The following is a 20,445-nucleotide window of genomic DNA, read 5'->3' on the forward strand; positions in this document are numbered from 1 at the left end:
GTTTGCATTTTTGTTATGTGTCTTTTGTTGAAAGGACCATACCAGATGACACATAAGGAGAGAGTAAAATTATTATTTTTTCTTCCCCTATACTCAGCACTAATTATTTAATCATTTTTTACTTTTGTAGTTTTTAAAATGTCACAGGAATTGGAAGACTGAGGACTGTTATGCTGAGAATCTTTCCTATCTGGAATTCTGGGTGAAATGTGTTTGGCTAGGATTAATTACCAGCAAGGAACTAGAAGGTGGGAAATGGTGAGCATGTTGTCTGGTAGCATTAAGAACAAGCCTCAGGAAGGAACACTTTCAGAATGGTTGTCTTTGCTGCTGCTTACAACGATCAGATGCCATGTGGGCAACTGCAGAGGGCCAACATGTATAGATTTTTATAAGTTGCCCTGGTCATGGTGTGCCTTCTATTACTGTGAAGAGACACCATGACCAAGGCAACTTATATAATAAAGCATTTAATTAAGGGACTTGAGTACAGCTTCAGAGGGTGAGTCCATGGCCATTATGTCAGGGAGCAGAGCAGCAAGCAGGTAGGCATCTTATCTGTGAGTTGGAGTTCTGACTTGGTGATGCATGGAGAGTCTTATTCTTGAATGGGAGCAGCACCTTCAGGAAGTCTGCAGCATAGCAGTCTAAGTCAAACAGAAACCCCTCACTTTCACTCCTGTTCGAATACTCATGATAGCATTGGGAGAGTTCCGGATATGTTACCTGTAAACATGGCACTTGGGGAAACAGCAAGGCAAGAAAGTCACTGCCAGTTTCCCCCCACCTTTCTCTCCTGAAGCAAATCATAAAACCTGGGAACAATTTTCTGGCTTTCCTAGGAACTAGGCCTTCAGACCCTCATTGTAGCAGTGCCTTCTACCCAGAGCAAAGTAATGCCTTTATATTTGGACAAACTGGGATGAAGAGACAAATCTGGTCAAATGGGCCTTGTTAAGTGTGATGACTTATGTCCAGTGTGAACTTGACAGGATCTAGAATTCACTAGGAAGAGAACCTCTGAAGTGCCTGATGGTAGGGTGTTTCTTTCTCTGTCTCTGTCTCTGTCTCTGTCTCTCTCTCTCTTTCTCTCTCTCTCTCTCTCTGTCTCTCTCTCTCTCCCTCTCTCTCTCTTTGGTTTTTCAAGACAGGATTTCTCTGTGTAGCCCTTGCTGTCCTGGAACTCACTCTGTAGACCAGGCTGGTCTTGAACTCATAGAGATGTGCCTGCCTCTGCCACCTGAGTGCTGGGATTAAAGGCATGCGCCACCAGTAGATAAACTGAGGGAGGAAGATGCACCCTAACATGGGCAGCACTGTGTCATGTGTTGCATACAGATTGAATTAAAAGGAGGAAAGGAACTGAGCAATAACATCCATCCTTGGACCAAATACAATGTCATCCCCATTTAGTCCCATCATGCTGTGCTCTTTGCTCTACCACACTGCTCCATGGTGGCCCAATTCTTCATCAATCCTTGTGGAAGAAATACACAAGCTTACTGTTTTCCTCAGGGCTTCATTTCCTCATGAATTTTCCCAAATCACATACATGAAGTAAACCCATGTGCTTTTCTCATGTTAATCTATCTTTGTCAGATTTGCTCTCAAATGCAGCCAGTCTCTAAGAAGGCTGAGGAAAAAAAATTTTCTTCCCTCTCCACTTAATTCTCTGTATTAAATCACTCTGCACTTTGAATAGCTAGGGAATTTTTTACACTTAATTTTAAGTAATTTACTGTATTAGATTTCTAACATTGAGAATTTAAAGTAGAAAAAGGTTTCTTTTATTTTAAGAATGCGAAAGCCTAGGGAGTAGGCAAGCCAATCAGAAAACAATCAATATCTTCATTTATCTGTAAGAAAAGCTATCTCTGCAGATCATTATATGTTACATTGAATGAATAAGTGATTCCAAAGACTTAGCTTCTTGTTTCCTCACACGTAGCTAAAACTATCTTTTCGTGATTTATCAGTAATAAGCAGTAAAGATACAAGTTAACAATGGAAATTCTCCATCACATAACATTTGTGAAACCATTGTCTGCTTCTACAGATCATATAGTTGCTAGTTTACATTCTATTAATGTTTAATAGTTGGATGTAGTGTGGGCTTTTAAATAATTATCTTATTGAAAGTCCTGAAAATCAAGGAAATTTTAGAGTAAACACTAGCAATGTAATTATACCGTAATGCTTTGGCACCTGATCAGGTTGCGTTCCATTAGGAGTGTGTTACAGCGTAGCAACCTGTGGGACCATTCTCATGCAAACCGCCACACACAGGGAGCCTGGCACTTGGAGTCCTCTGCTTGTTTTCTGTTCCTCTCCTTTCTCCCTGGTTTTTCTCCATTGCTCATCTCTTTCTTCATTTTTTTTTTAAAAAAACACTTCTGAAAGACTTGTATATGCATGAAATGCTATCACTTGGGAGATGGAAACAAAAGAACAGGAGCCCAGGACCAGACTTGGCTACGTCGGAAGTTCAAAGCCAGCCAGAGAGCTACATGAAAGCCTTTCTCAACATAAATAAAGTGTAGGTCTTTGGTGATGGCTGCCAACTCTGCCATCTGTTCTTCTATGAAAACTCTTGTTACTTATGCCTTTCTTCTAGTTCCTATGCAAACCCCTACCAAGAAGCCATGTGTAAAGTAATTAATCTTAGAGTTCTCTCAGAGTAAACAGTATAAACAACCTGACATTGGCTTCAATAGAATGAAATGCATAGACTTTGTCTATGTTAGAGGCTCCTTGGAGACGTGGACTGAGAATCTGTCTTAGGCAACCTATGAGAATTGAGGGAGAAAGTCCCATGCTTACTTAGTGATGACTGATAGAACTGCAAGGCGCAGTACAGGAAGTCAGAAGCATCTACACCATGTACTTGCCATCTCCTGAAACTCACTAACTGAGTCAGCCCTTCGAAGTTCCTTAGGCCAGGTCTGGCCTTCAACCATAAGCTGTAATGGGCCTGGTAAGTATTGCCAACAAGCTTCCAGCTGCTGTGGTGGCTCTGTAGTGCACATTACAGACAACAAGCTGGAAGATGCTTGGCTCCATTAAAATAAATGAAGTAACGGAATTTGGCTTGCCATCCTGTCCTTACAAGGGTCAGATAAACATGTTAGACAAGCCTTGAAGGTAACAGAAGCGAGGTCAGCAGTCAAAGTTTAGCTATTTGGTAGAGAGACACAAACCCAAGATGAACATACTTAAAGAAGTACCAAGCCCCATTCCATGTTTCTATTTCTATTTTCATGGATGGAAAACTTTTGGTGAAGTCAATTTTAAAATCTGAGTTTCATGAAACTATCCTCTTCTCCCACAACATTCACTAATGGTATCCTGGCAGCTTCCTCATCCTGCTCAAGATACCCCAAAGAAAAGCTACATTCTCATCTGTGAGCAGCAGGGCAGCATGCTTGGTCATGGCCACAATAATAAAGTGGAGAGAACACAGGGGTTGATGAACAGAGCTCGAAGTAGCACCCAGTTAAATAAGAGTTGTTCCTTAATGATCATTTGCTCTTCAAGGAAATTTATTTTCTATGCAATTTTGGAAGATGTCCCATGTTTTAAGGAGGTGGGCATACATCTACAAATATCTAACCATTCTGCATCTTAATGAAAAAAAGCCTTCGTTATTTTTGTGTTCAGTCACTGAAGACTGATATGGGAACAGCACAAATAGAAAAGTAAAAGTGGACGCTTAGGAGCTACTGGGCCATTTGTTTACTTTTAACGGCTCTAAGAAAGGTATTTTTCCATCATTAGAAAAGCAATAGATCAAATTTAGACTAAGCATGTAATTGTGTTGAATTTACATATACTAGTGTCATTCAAGTATCTATAACAGGCAAAAGCCTGCTAATCAGTTAGATTCTTCAGATTGGTACTCAAGTATGTGTTTGCATATCCTGTCACATCAGTGACAAAAATCAATCTCTCTCTCTCTCTCTCTCTCTCTCTCACTTTCCCCCATTCCTTCCCTCCCTCCAACTCTCTCTTTCTCTCTCTCCCCCTCCCTCCCTCCCTCCTTGGTCTTACTTACAAGTAAGTTTAACTAGGAAAGCTGTCTGTGCTGGCAAACATGTCCAAGTGTTCTCAAAACATGTTTAGAATTATCACTCATGTCAACCCTCTGATTTCAAAGACTCAACATCTCCTGCCAGAAGAACAGTTACAGTAGTTTAGGTTTCATCTCTGCCAATCACTTGAGAAACAGCTAATGTTAAGCAGGCATAATCAGGAGCCCTGATGCTTCCCTTATTAGGCTCCTTATATCTCACACGAAGACAAGACAGTTGAGAGTGTGTCTTGGCATTGTAAATAGTGTTTAACCATTCACAAGATTTCAAACCCTTTGTTTTTGTGTCTTAAATATTCTTAAAACTTTTAAGTCTTGAGTATAATTTCAAATCAAAATAACCTCTTAAATGAGTCCTAGCCTCTCTCCTTCCCCTCTCTCTCTTCTTTTACCACCGCCTTTTCCTTTCACATCTAAAATGATTTTGAAGCTGATTAGAGATGCAATCTCACCATGACCATGACCATGTTGGAAAACGAAATGGAAAATAACGTATCATCATATAACCATTGGTGGTTATCTCTTACATTATTCTCCCTGTAAGATGTTCACATTGCAGCATTTTCCTCAATATTTATATGCTAGTATTTTCTTTAAATTTTGAAAAAAGTTAAATAAGAGTTTTCAGAAATGTTTTTAATTATTTACTTTGTATAAAGACATATAGTGCAGCACTTTCAATTTATAACACAGGTTTCTGTTTTAACAGCCTATTTCAAGGGCTTCCCTGAGTGTTTGAAAACTGCAAATCAAAAGCTTTAACACCCTCTGGTGGTAGAACACGTTTACAGCATGAAACAGTATCAGCCACTTTGCCTCCATTTTTAATGCTATTATAAAGTCAATTTGTAAAGTACAATTTAAAAGACATCTTGGTGATTTGCATGTGTGAGTGGATAATAAAATGACTCAAGATGTACAAAGTGATACACTAATTTATAGAGAAATTTAATATTTTGTCATACTGTTACAGCACTCTGCTTTTCTCATTACAGTATTAGCATAAATTTAAATCACTGTAAGGAGTAATAATTATTCTTGGTTTTATTATTAAGGCTTTTTAAATTAGGTTCTGTCTAGGCAGCTCAATCTGATCTGGAATTCACTATGTACCCCAGGCTGGCCTTGAACTTACTATATCGCTCAAGCTGTTCTAGAACTTCTCTCCTGCTTTCCCTACTTTCTGAACTCTGCAGTTACAGACATCGTACATCCAACTTTAAATTGACCTTTGAAATTAGACTTTCAGTTTTACTTTTGCATTTGTGTACTATGCAAATCAGCTGTGGTTTTGGTACATGGAAAACGATGATTTAATGAGTGTGGGGGGGCGCGGCTCAGTCTGTACCCAAGGCTGCTCACATTGGCAGACCTGAGGAGCATACTAATGAGTCAGCACCATTTAATACAGAAAGTATTTAAAATTTTATATAAAGCAATGTAGGCATTTATAAATATCTCATATGACTACGTACATAATAAAAAAGATACATTGTTTTAGGAATTAATTATACTTTTCTGAGACAAGGTCTCATTGTGTTGTCCAGAATAGCCGGAAACACGGGGTTTCCTGCCTCAGTCTCCTGCAAGCTGGGATTGGATCCAGACTGTGCCACAATTCCTGGCAAATAACTGTGTTTTAAAACAGAGAAATATCTTAAGAAATGAATTGATTCATGTCCATCTTCATGTATTACTAATAAGTTCACAGAAAATGTTCAACTTACATATGTTTTCTTAATTTCTAAATATTAAAACAAAAGCTATTCTGATTTTTTTTTTTTACCTGTAAATGTTTTCCACCTGGTGGATTTTTTTTTACAGCAATTTTTACTTGAGTGAAAAAATCAGAAGAATGAATTTTGACCACAGGGCTTTTATCAGCGCCAGATATTAAGAGAATGAGGCATTTAGTAGAGTGGTTGGTACATAATCTGAACTTTAGTTTACTTAGCTGTTAGTATATCAAGGCATCAAATGCAATATCTAAGCAACACACCCAATCGTTATAGAATTATTAATGATATTTTACAGATTTCATTAAAAGAATGGTGACTTCTGCTAAGGGTGCTCTGCTTATGACCCACCACATTCAAAGGACATTTGAACATTTTACTTTATTGTGTATGTGGGCACGCATGCCACTATGCCTGTCTAGAGGTCAGAGGACCGCCCACAGGCTTTGGTTCTCTCATTTGACCATTGAGTCCCAAGAAACAAAGTAAGGTCATCACGATTGTCAGCAGGTGCCTTTACCCACTGGCCCAGCCAGCCAGCCATTAAATAAACATTTTAAAGCCCCTCGGCTTCAAAATTTTCCATCTCTAAATCTGTGCCATATTTAGAAAAAAAACTTGAATGTTAAATATATATATTGTTTGGATTTTAGCCTTTATCACGGAATGTAAGTGTCCTTGAATCCTTGGCAAAGTGTTACTACTTCTTTTAAAAATATGGCTATGTAGTTATAATGTTATTGCAATAATAATTATTTCTAGAAGAGAAAGTAGACAATGCAAAAAGTGTATGTGTTTGCTTATATGTCAGTATAAAAATGTAATTTAATAGGTAGTAAATGGCATAATATCTTGAATAATGGGATACAAATAAAAGTAATTATTGTGAAGGTCCTAGGAAACTTAAGGGATGATAACTATTTTTTATGTATAAATAATACAATTTCATGTATTGAAAAGTAGAAAAGAAAAGTATCTATTAGCATTGTGTTGGCCTGATCCCCTACACCCAAAGGAAGCATGCATTGTCCTTCAACTAGTTCAAATGCAGAAATCAAAATGGAAAGAGTTCGATAACTGACCTTTGAACTAGGAATCAATTATAAAACAGAATTAAGTCCCCATAAAGTGATAGAACTATAACATTTTAAAGCGTGTAGTTCCCTAAAAGACACGGAATGTGGAAAGTCCTGTTTATTCATCTACTCTTCACATGGGACTCAATTCAAAGACTACCATTGGGTATTGTCCGTAGCAGGGGTGAGTGTTCCAGACCCAACACAGACTTGTGTCGTCATTGCACAAGCCTCTACTCCTGACAAAACTATCCTTTTGTTTCCCACATCAATCATCTCAAAAAGTGAACAGTAAGAATCCTTCTCTCACGTCCAATGTGTAGCGCAGCAGCCTGCAATGTAAGTGGGTTGGAAGCATGAGCAAGCAGAAAACCTAACACAAGTACTTGAGGAAATGACAGCATGAGTGATGAGAAAATGACCGTGTTTATAGGGACAGAAGTAGCTGTATAAACCGAGGCGCAACTGCCTCACAGGAATTGCGTCTGGAGAGTAACTGCTATAAATTATTTTTAGCTGTAGATGCTTATTCTGTGCTGACTTAGGTGTATCACCACTTTGTTAGCATTTTATTATAATTCACCAAGAACATGAATGCATCATGTTAGCTGTCTAACTCTAAGGACTATTCATAAGTGAAAAATTGTAAACTTATGATGCTGCTGGTGCCTTTTTCCTAACGATATTTCCAACTTATAATGGTGTGTGTTTCTTCATTTCTAGACATTAAGATAGCTAATATACACATGCCATTTTGAGTTTAGATTTTATATAAACTTATTATTTTACTTAAAATAGCTTCCAGCTGCCAAGTTAATAAATATTAAAATTTCTATACACAAGAAAGTAAAGAATTTGCTCTCTATTTGCTTGATTTAATTTTTAAAGACATATTTCACTGAGGAAACTCTAACAAGCCCAGAAAAATCTTCCACTGTTGGCTCATTTGGAACATTTTCTACTTTTGAATAAATGACCACTATTAGGTTTTTGACAAGTAAAATGATGAAATCTGGGGTTAGGGGTGCAGCTCAGGGGTAAAAATATTTGCCTTGTATTCATGAGGGCCTGGGTTTGATCCCAGTATTAGGGAAAAATTAAAACAAGTACACAAAATGGTGTAGAATTGCAAATCGGATCTCCCAGTAGGTAGAATGGTAGCCTCTCATGCATGTGTTTTGAGTTTCTACAAAATGAGAGACAAATGCACGCATTCAATTCTTGCATGTAAAACAAAACAGTAACGTGTGTGGGGTTGCTGTGACTTCTGCTGCTAGCATGCTGCCTACCTGAGTTTATATCATCTTCACACTGGATCTCCATCACTGCAAAAACTACCAACACCAAATCCATGTTCCAGGGGAGAAGCTTTGTTTTGATACACAGTTTCAAGGGTTTTGGGCCATGCTCTGGGAACTAGAACAAAACCATAAATCGTGTCAGCGAACATACAGCTCAGAAAACCTCTTAAAAAGAGAGATGAGGCCAAGGTACCAACATGTCCATCCATGTCATCTTCTGATGACTTCCAACTCATTTCTGTGAGGCTTCCTTCCTAAAGGTTCCACTACCCACCAGTGGCACCATCAGCTGGGGACAAGGTCTTAATGCATAAGCCTTTGAGGGACAATCAAGTTCCAAACTATAATACTATATAAGAAACACAATCTGCTCTTCATTCTAAAAGATTTACTCACAGTGAATTGCAACAGAGAGGGCTTTTGTTGTGTGCTCCATGGAGAAATAAATGAGGGAACTATCCTCATTTGAAATAATGTATTGCATAAATAATAAATAATGTAATGTGTTCTTATCTTAATTTTGAAAGTCGAAGGAAATAGTGAAGGATGGATGACATGTCAGGCAGGTGAATAATTTGTGATTGAACAATGATAGACAATATTACATAATGAAGAAAGATAATAAGCTACAGTAGGATTTTTATTAGTTTGTCATAATAACCACTTTTCAATACTTTTCCCATTATCTTGGATAAAGATAAATATATTCCTGACTTACATGTTTATGCAAATGTGGAAATAGCTGGTAATATGAGAAAAATGAATTAACATTTTAAAAATATTATAAACCAGGGTTAACAATTTACAAAACACATTAAGGAGAATATCAGTTTATGCAATGCCAATGGCATTACTAAAATATAATTCAGTGGTCAAATAAACATGAGAAATTACTGGATAATGGTGTTTACTTTGGTTTAGTAACTGTAGACCTTCTCAGAACTTTTAATTACATAATGTTTATTGAAAATCTGCTAGACATGAATATAATATTAAGAGTTTAAAATCCTTGTTTGATGACAAGCTTATTTTTCCCTTATGGAACAACATCACACTCAGTTGTTTCCTGAGATGAACTTTCTATGTCCTAATACAAATAGCCAAATAATAAACTTTAGTTTAATTAGGATCACTGTAAAATTACGTTTATAGTATGTTTAAAAAGATCACTGAAGTGAATAGTAAGTGGCAAAGAGGTCGACTACAGAGATTCTATATGAGTCAAGAATGTTTAGAAACTGAACATGGAGGTGAGGGTAAAGTAGGAGCAAATAATATGAAGGTAGGTGCTCTACAACCGTGCTCTACCCAGCACTCTGAGGAGCCACCATTCACAACATCACTGTCTGTGCAGAAGCATGTTCAGTGACGTAATGTAGTAGAATTACACACAACTTGGTCCTATTGTCCCAAACCAAGAAGACATGCTGTATCATTCAGATCATCACATTTTGTTCAGGACACTACATTAGAGAATGTAACAGTCAGCCAATACATCAAGCAGCTACAAAGAACCATCTATACATGTCAATCCTCTTTCATACTCCTGCAGCTACCTTGGAACAACCGTGCCAATCCTAGTTGAGCACAGACAGGATCCTACCTCTTAGCTGGAGATTAGATCTGGGTTGGTTCTGTGTACTTCTCACTATTCTGCGTACAGGAATAAAGGAACGCAAGACAGAAGTGTTAATGTGGTGGTTTCTGGTAACCTCATCTACAACAAGCACGAGTCATTTCTATCCATTTTTCTTTTACTAAGGATATGACGAACATGGTCTACACCCAGGAGTTGGAGAGAGCAGTATGTTCTACATATAGTAGGAGGAGATGAACTGTATAACACACAGTTAAGTGTATGAATAGAGAAGGATGAATAGCTGAATTCAATATAAATGCATTTAACTGGAGTCAGTCATGAAAAGTGGCTTGGGTAGCACAAGTCCCATGAATTAGGGCATTGCTAAGCATTTGCAGAATATCAGAACTCTTGGCAGAAGGAAAGCAGGCTCAGGGGAGCTATGATCACTGTACTAAATTATCTGAGGGACTTGTAGGAAAGAGAGCCATGAATTATGAAGGGTTGCCTGAGAACACCTAAACAATGTTCTCTGAAAACAATCAGGCAATGTCCTGTCATTATCCACATTGTTTTAAACACATCGACTCTGTCAGATGCTAAGCAGCAGCTCTCACAGTGCAATCCTGCAGAGCTGAGTGCATTCAGAACCCAGACAGCATGCATAGAACCCAACCATACTGTTCACAGTGCACTCCGGTACAGTAATCAAATTTGGGTCAATAAGAATAAAATACTTTTAAAAGCACCCCCTCAGGATGGCTTCAGGAGATGCAGTATTTCTCTGATTGGCCAGTGGCCAGGCAGGAAGTATAAGCAGGACAAGGAGAGAGGAGAATTCTAGGAAGTGGAAGGTGGAGGAGGGAGACACTGCCAGCCGCCGCCATGACAAGCAGCATGTGAAGATGCCGGTAAGCCACAAGCCACGTGGCAAAGTATAGATTATAGAAATGGGTTAATTTAAGATATAAGAACAGTTAGCAAGAAGCCTGCTACGGCCATACAGTTTGTAAGCAATATAAGTCTCTGTGTTTACTTGGTTGGGCCTGAGCAGCTGTGGGACTGGTGGGTGACAGAGATTTGTCCTGACTGTGGGCCAGGAAGGAAAACTCTAGCTACACATGTGAGCACATGCAGAAGCTATAGGCCCACATTGTCTTCTCCTATTGCTCTCTATTTTATTTTAGAGGCAGGGTCTTTCACCATTTCATCAAACATGGGTGGCAGGAAGCTCCAGGGATCCTCCTGTCCCTGGCCTCTCAGGACTAAAGTTACAGATACATGTTGCTGCACCTGGTTTGTGGGTGCTGGGAATCCAAACTCAAGACTCTCATGCCTGTGCAGCAAAGCACTTTCCTCACTGAGGTCTCTCTTAAGCAACTCTGAACCCTTTTTAAATATTCATTGTCAGGCATAGGGCATATACCTGCATTGAGCTCATCTGCCACCAATACAGTAAGCACCAAGGCCCATAAATGGCTGTTAGAGTGTCTTAGAGCCTCACGTGATCAATACCCACCTGAAGTATTGCATTTCCACAGTGGTCTTCAGCCTCAGGGCCAGAAGTTAAGAATGGAATATTCCTTGACTTCAAGGGTTCTTGTGAAGAGATTTGAGCAGGGTTTTCATAATGTAGTATAATGCTATAAAGAGATGGCCAACCAACAAATCTGGTCCTGGGACTGAGAGATGTATGTCTATGCAAGGGCACAGGCTTTCCCTTTACATGGAGGTTGAGGCTAACTGATACAGTTTCCTTGGTTGAGTTATGCATGCTCTTGATGATTTTTTTCCCCAAGAATAAGCAAAATCTTTCCTCCAAGGTTCATGGCCACTTGGAAAATAGCAAAAATAGGCTGCATACTATTCTCTTTGATAAAAGGAACTCTTGCCTACAGGTCTGAAGGCAGGTATTTAGCACATACCATCTCATTTAATACTTCTGGCCACCGTATATCGCATTATAATTTTAAATTTAATGAGAACATCACAGGAGTTAAATGGCAACTCCTGATACCTTACTCTGCACAAATACGGCAAAAGGATCTTCTTTAAATGTAGGTTATGACCAAGCAGCCATGGCTAGAATCAGAGAGACCACTTGCCAGCTCCCCACTGGTGGTTATGTGACTGGTATAAAGACGTCCTCTGTGTAGCAACAGGTTAAGGGCATATCATTAATATTACATTAGCAGGGCAACATAAGAAACAAAAGCTAGGTTTGGAATCTGTGCCGTGTTTTCTTTCCATCATGAGAGAAGACATTAGAAAGTCAACTCAAGGGGAGACATGGATAACAGTTTTGGAAGTTTCAATCATGGTTGGCTGTGCCGTTGACTTTACACCTGTGGCTACACAGAAACATCCTGGTGAAAGGGTTTGGCAGAGAAAAGTTGCTCACTTGGTGACAACCAGGAAATAGAGGGAGAAAGATGGGGAGAGTCCAGAGATGAGCTATACCCCTGAAAAGCGTATCCTCACCAGGCTCTCCAGCTAGGACCTACTTCCTAATATCTCATTTGACTATCGACTCGTCTGTGGATTAATCACTAAATTAACCTGTTTTATAAAGTTAGTGCTTTCATGATCCAATATCTTTCAGTAATTCCAGCAGCTGGGAACTAAGCTTTCAATCCTGGAGCCTTTCAGAGTAGCACCCACTCTCTACCTCATGACAAGTATCTAGGATTAGTGCAAAATGTGCAGCATCAGGCAAAAGAAATGAAACTGGTATTGAGTCCAATGCAAATATTCTCAAGGAACTTGGTTTGCATTGTTCTGTTGCATGAGGATCGCATCTCTAACCTAAAGAGGGTACAGAGAAGATGTTGCCACAGGCTGGTAGCCATTGCACCATCTGTCTAGGTGGGGCATGCATCTCTTTTTATTGTCCCCATGGTTGAGTACATTACGTTTAGATTCAACAGCATGGCTAGGAACATGCATTTGATGAGTAGCTTTTTAGAGACAGGAGACAGAAGATGCAAGAAAAGAAATGGAGAAACCAAGACAACCATGAAGATTAGCTCCAAACTTATATTTCCTTAAGCCAGATTCATCTTCATAACTGTATCTGCTGACCGTACCCAGTGACTCTGCATTTATCTCATGTTGATGTTTGTCTTCTGGTAATGTGTCTGCTTGCTTCCAAGGAGAAAATTGTCTTTGATAAAAAGAAATTCAGGTTTCTAGACAATTATTTTGAGACTTTAGGAGCCATGAGAGAAGGGTCGAGGGGAGTGAGCAGTGAGAGGAGATGGTCAGGGAACTCCATAGGCAGCGCATTGGTGTTAGCAGCATCATGGAGATCCTTCAGTCTTCTTCATGGAGTTTCACTCCGTTATTTAAACTAGTTGCAAGTGAGAAGGAGACATAACTGCTCTACAGAAGCAGCTTCCAGACACTCCAGTCAGCAGTTCCGTCCTCCAACTATTTTAGGACCTGAAGTAGAGGCAGCAAGTTTAACCCTTAATAACAATAACTGCCATTGTCTTCATGATTTCTTGACAGCTACTGAATTTAGCTACAGAGTTACTACTGCATTCAGCCAATTGAGTGCAGGCTTTTCCCTGCATCCCCTTCTGGTAGAGATCAAGCTTATACAGGATACAAAAGACCTCTGCAGGGGTTCTGGGAAAAGCAAAGGAAGCAGTGGATAGGATGTTCCTGCCCTGAGATCAGGAAACCTCAGTCCCCAAAGCCTCGAGAGTTCTTGCCTGATGTCTGCTCTAGGTCTTGTCTTGGGCATGTGTGCATTACCAGAAATGAGGTGTGACTCCAGTGGGTCTTCGTGGGTTCTTGTTTGCCTTTGCCCTCTCCCACTTCTTGCATACCTTTCTTCCTTCATGCCCTTGTCTGAGAACTTTAGCCCAATAGTGGAAGAAGCAGCCTCAAAGACTGCTTCACCTTAACCTGTGTATGGTCAAAGGCTGTGAATAATCCTATATTCTATCTATCAAAGGACTTTTGTTTCTTTCAGAACATAAGTAGAACAGGGTTTTCTTCTTTGGTAAGGCCAAGTAGACAAAGACTGAAGGCTCTGATATAGAACCTGGACATTATTTTTTAAGATTTAATAAACCTATGGTTATGTATCTGAAAAGATAACTGGTCAACCTAGAATACAGAGTGAAGTCCTACCTCAATGAACACCTTAGCCCTCAAATTCTACTCTTATAATTAACCTTATCCCCCTAGCAATTTTAATGTTTGATATTTGGGAAAGTCTTACTACTAACTAAAGCTCAATATACCAATACCTCACAAAAATAAAATTTAAATAATATATTCAAAAAATTAAAAAGAGAGAAAAAAGCAAACTACCTACAAAGGAACTTGGCAATGAAAGTACACAAGTCTTTATCCACTGTCTGTCTTTTAAATAGTTTTATTAGGACACAGCCATGCTTAATTGCAGGGCTTTCATCTATGACTGTTTTCCCCTACAGTGACAGAATGAAATGTTCATTAGCCAGCTCTTTAAAAAAATTCCCTTTCCTATGCCCTATTCTGGATCTTACTTAGTTACTTTTAAAAATGGATTTAGCCAGGTGGTGGTGGCGCACGCCTTTAATCCCAGCACTCGAGAGGCAGAGCCAGGCGTATCTCTGTGAGTTCGAGGCCAGCCTGGGCTACCAAGTGAGTCACAGGAAAGGCGCAAGGCTACACAGAGAAACCCTGTCTCAAAAAACCAAAAAAAAAAAAAATGGATTTAATGTGTTATTGGTTTCAACTTTAAGAAGATTTTTTAGAACTTCTTATATAAAAGTAGGGCATAAATAAGAGATGAGCCTCTATAAAATTTCTCACATACCTTGTGGTAGTTTGAATGTTATTGACCCCCCATAATCTCATAGAGAGTGGCACTATTAGGAGGTGTGGCCTTGGAGGAAGTGTGTTACTGTCAGGGTAGGCTTTGAGGTCTCCTATGCTTAAGCTACTCCTAGTGACACAGTCCACTGCCTGCTGCCTTCTGATCAAGATGTACCTGGCATCATGTCTGCCTGCACCCTGCCATGCTCACTGTCATGATGATAATAAAATGAACCTCTGAAACTGTAAGTAAGCCACCTCAGTTAAATGATTTCTTTATATACAAGTTGCCATGGTCATGGTGTCTTTTCACAGCAATAGGAATCCAAACTAAGACAGTCCTCTAATGCAAATCTCCACATGCCAATCATAAACTTGATAGTAAATACTGTGCAACACAAATAATTACTTCAGATTTAAAATACACTAACATAATTTACTGAAAAAAAACATAAAAAATGAAAACTATCAAACTTTCCATTATCACATAACTCAGGTGGCCGAACTCAAACTAAAACACACACTCTAAGGCAGTGCCAAAAAAACTAGTACTCTGGAGTCTGAGCTAGAAGGATCATTGTGAGTTCAAGACCAGCCTGTTCTACATAATGTAATTATATGTAGAATTAAAAACAAAACCTCAAAAGTAAGTAGCCGTGCATAAAAAGTTGGAAATGTCTTGGAAATTCTTACAGGAATAAAATAAATCTAAATTAAAACCAGTTTTTTAAATATACTATAATGTTTAATAATGATCTTGAGTAAGATTCCTATTTAGACCACTTTAACTGTACCTATTCATGTGCAGCTTGAACTTTCTTCTAAGCTGTTCACTGTTCCATTTTGCTCCCTTCCTCTCCTCTCTGATCCCCTTTCTCCTCTTCTCCTCCCTTTCTTCTCTATCTTAAACACAAAGCTGAGGACCTGTTTTACAGGGAGTATTCTGAAGCTGTCTGGAGAACGAAGACAATGCTTCCTTTTGGTTTTAGCCTGATACCTAAGGCACTGGAGAGCAGCCTTGTCATTGCCAGGTTTGATTTGCTTTAAAAAATGGAATTGGATCCAACTCTGAAAACACTGGGACCATATGCTAGAGATAAGTCAAAGGATGTCCATGATGTTGCCACGTGACAGGTAAGGACACAATGGTAAAGGGAATAATGTAGGGCAAAGAAAGTAATTAAAACACAAGCAAGAGATGTGAGGAACAGGAAAGTGATGGGACAGCTTGCTGTGGGTATTTCTAGGTGCTCTCATTACACTAAAGAAATGGAGGGATCACTTACAGTGCTTTACTGGGAGTGTTCTTGGTGTCTGGTGTGAGAATCAGGCTCCAAGAGAAAGGCCATCGAGGCAGCCGGAAGCTCTTGCCTTTGTGTTTCTGTGCATTGATTCGGCAGAAATCTTCCACAAAGCAGCAGTGTGAACCAGATGACTTCTCTTTGAACCAGTATGACTTCTGCTATTTATTCTTAGAGGGATGCAAGGATTAGGTCCAGAGATATTCACAGAAGAAAGATGACTGTCTAACTCCCCATTGCCTGTGTCTACCCACCTCAGTATTCAAGAGAGAAACACAAACATTACTCAGAAATACTTGCTAATGCAAATCAAGTCCTATTCAAGATCCCTCTCAGCTCTGCCCCTGCTAACCATGTCAATCAGACTGCTGGAAACTTACTATAGTGAAAAACCTTTTCAGTGTGCAAAATGCTACCTATTTTTAAATTATCTAGTTACTTTAATTTTTTAAAGTTTTATTTATTCATTTTTGTTTAGGTATGTGTATATGTCTGTGAGCTTTTATGTGCACTATTTGAGTGCAGGTTTGAGGAAGCCAAACTGTGTTAGATGCCCTGAAGCTAGAGTTACAGGTGGTTGTGAGTCACCTGATGTGAGTGTTGGCAACTGAACCCAGGTCTTCTGGAAAATCAGCTAGGGCCCTTAACCACTAAGCCAGCATTCTAGCTCCTGTTGATTTTAATTTTTAGGGAACAATTGGCTGTGACTTGACCTTAAAACCACTCATTTTAAGTAATCTTTGTCCTGCATCAACATTTCTCTGATAACAAGATCTTCTTCTGTAGGGGAGAATATTTGGAATAACTGGGACTATCGTCTCACTTTAGAGAGAGAAGGAACCCAAATCTCCTAAGAAGCGATGGATTATCGGAGGAGAAGGGAACCCAAGTTAAGAGATCAGCTGTACATGAGCCCATTGGCCGGTCTTCATACGTCATTCCCTCACTTGCAAACCATTCCAGTCCATACCCATTCCTGCAGTTAGAGCTAGCCTACAAAACACATGCATCAAGTGCTATGTGTTTATTGTCTTACAGACCTGCTGCATTTCCCAGGGTGAATTCTGAGTCAGTAAATTTTACAACCACTTTAGGAATGGTTTCTCATTTCAGTTGTATTGTCTTTGAATGGGAAGCTGAAAAACTATGTGATTAAATTGCCATCTTTCGAATGGCTGGAGTTTTGATGATCAAGCATACTTTACTTCATTTTTGTTCCTTTGAAATGACAGTCTTTTTTTTTTTCAAAGTTTTTGAAAATTGGCTGCTTTGCTCATTTTTAAAGGTAAAAATTGCTATAAATGAGAAGTATTTACAAATGGTCTTTATACTAACACAGCATAGAGTACTTATTAAGTACTTAGAAGACTTACCTCATAAAGAACCATCCACAGCTTAGCTAAGGAAACACACGATCAGCATTTACATACTTTTTATTTGAGAATATAAATAAAATGGAATATTTCTTTGCAGACACCATCTTGTTGTAGTCAATGCTAAACATGACACAAAAACCCCTTTCAGATTTTGGGAAGCTAAATATGTTCATCCTCTCTTCTTCTACCCATTTTTTTCCCTAATAATATTATTGGCTCCTTCCTTGATGCCTCCTAAAACTTTGTCTGCATTTTTTGTTGCATCTCTCATCAGTCACATTATTATTCAAGCAAATATCAATTTTCTCACTCATCTGAGAAGGCTTTTTAAACTAGAGCATGTTTTACTTAAGTACAAGTGAAACAGAATATAACATCAGACACATACTGAGAATGGGCAATGCCTTTTCTCCTATTCCAATTTTAACTCTCTCAAGCAAATAATCTAAAACACGAATCACACACCCTCTAAAATGTCCTAGCTGGATTTCATTTGAGTTCTCTTTATCCCACTGGGACCTACAGTTCATCCTATGTAAGGAAACAAGAAAACACGTTTTAAAACTCCTAAGGCTTGTACTTTAAACTTCCACAGATTTTGGGTATGGTCCCTGTGAGATTCTTACAATGCTGCTAATAAAAGGCTATATGTATAATGTAGTGTGTGTGTGTGTGTGTGTGTGTGTGTGTGTGTGTATACTTTACTTTCATGATATAATCCCATATCTTCTCTCTAATTAGAGTTGGACTTATTTAGAGACATTACAACCCTGAAATGTACCCAGTTTCTTCAAACTACAGAGAGATATCTATGGATACAGCATATTGCTTCATATAGCTTTGCATATACTTCCTTATTTGGAGTGTAAATTGCATCTTCATTATTGTATTTTTTTGTAGATGAATTTCTAGATGGTCTTATTAAATAAAAAACATGGAGCCAAATATAAGGGTGAAAGCCTTAGATCAGGAAAATAGGGAAAGCCACCAGCCAACCTTATCTCACCAACTCTGCAGCTTCCAAATGCCAGCTACTTCCTGTCTTACTCACGCCTTTATTGCCTTGTTGTTCTGCAATCTCATTGGCTATCTTGGCCCAGCTAATTCACTTCCTTGTCACTGTCTGTCTGTACAGATCTCTAGGTCTCTATGGTTGGTACTGGGATTAAAGGCCTGTGTTACCACACGTGGCTCTGTTTCCTAGCATGGCCTTGAACACACAGAGACCCTGCCTGATAAGTTATAGGATTAAGGGCATGTGCTGCCTGACTTCTTTGTTTACTTAAAATGGCTGGCATTTTCCTTTGATCTCCAGGCAAGCTTTATTAGAGCACAAATAAAATATCACCACATTTCAGCACAAATAAAATATCACCACATTTCTTGTTTCCTAAGAATTGTCTGGCTACTGACCAACTTAGATAACTTTCCTGAAACTTCTTAAATTAATGAAAGTATAAAAGATGAGGCTGCATTAGTACTAAAGCAAAGGTGTTAGGGTGAGTAACTGTATTGGTAGTCCCCTCCAAACAACAGATTTATACATCTTTGAAAATTATTGTTTTGCTAATACAGTAATGGGGACTCAAAATGTAAAATGACATTCAAGGTATTTGTTTTTTAAAAGTTATAGTAATTAGTAATAATATAGTAATTAGTTTAGGGTTTTTTGTTTTTGTTTTTGTTTTTGTTTTTTTGTGGTTTTTTTGCTGTGATAAAATACCATGACCAAAGTCAACTCAAGGAAGAAAGCGTTTATTTTGGTTTCTGTTTACAGAGGGGTACAGTCTATCATGGTGGGGGAGGCATTGTATGGCAGCATGAGCAGGAAACAGACAGATCATATTTCATCTGTACACAGGAACACACAGCAAGAACAGAAACACTTAAAGACTGACCCCAATGGCATGTGTCCTCCAGCAAGGTCCTACCTCCTAAGGGCTCCATAACCTCCCAAACAACTCTACCAGCAGAGGACCAAGTGTTCAATAAATGAACCTATGAGGGGAATTTCTCATTCAAACCACCTTAGTAATATATCACATTTTGATGTAGGTTTAGCAATCATGTGTAACTATGAAGGTTGGGATATGAATAGGAATTCTAATTTTCTTGGAAAAGATTTATGTTTTAACATTCCATAAATCCTTGGCATGCCAACACTATTCCAATTACCATGTTAAGTAATTAGGTGTAAAGACAGAACAACCCAAATCTTAACCCTCAAGGAGTTCCAGTTTGTTGAAAGAACCACACACAGGAGCAGGTCTACATGAAACAGGTTCACATTCTTATGTTTCAATTTCATGTGATAAAGCTTTCCACAGGAAACTGCACATGTGTTATTGCTGGTCATTTAGTATATACAACGCTATATATATATTCCTCTCAGTGTCCTCTGTTGCTTAGAAGCCTTCAAAGTAAACATGCATATTAAATTACTCACATTTTCATTTCAAATTCCAAATAATCAGAGATTCAGAATGTGATAAAGGGCACCTAGCTTTATCTCTTCCATAGAGTAAGATGATAGAAAGGACTTACTAAATGTTGGGTAAAAATAAATGTCTTTATTGGTTTCAAAGTGCAGCAGAGGCATTGGGAACCACCCAAAAGAATGGGCTGCCCATGTGGCTGACTCATTCTAATATTATGCTTTCTTTTTTCCCAATGATTAGGTGAAGACAAATCCTTTGTATTAATTTTGACCCTGGTCTCAGAGCTACAAATAACAAGAGATAATGAGAGGTGAGTATTTGAGTAAAGTGTTCACAACATGAAACTATAAAACTTGATGTCTTAAAAATAAAACTTAGCGAATATAATGGCTAGAAATAAAACTTCCTATTTTTCCCCTTTGGGGCTCCTGTGAAGTTTTTCATGTATTTGCCTGCGTGTTTTTCTCTTTTTCTCTTCATAATATTATCTACACTATCATGATAGTAATATTTCACATGCGAACAAAACAAAATGAAACAAATCAAAAGACATTATGGCTCCCTTGCTGTGGTTGTCTCTGTCTGCAGGAGAAAATTCAAGCCATTTAGTGGGAATTGCAAAGCTCTCTGTCTGACCTCTGTCAGCCTGTTGAGGGTCCTTCGTTTTCCGGGTTTTGCTTCCTACAGAATGAACCCCTTGGTGAGAATGGTTCCATGATCTCTATTGGCCTCACAGAAA

Source organism: Peromyscus eremicus, chromosome 2, assembly GCF_949786415.1.
Source record: "Peromyscus eremicus chromosome 2, PerEre_H2_v1, whole genome shotgun sequence".
NCBI classification, from domain to species: Eukaryota; Metazoa; Chordata; class Mammalia; order Rodentia; family Cricetidae; genus Peromyscus; species Peromyscus eremicus.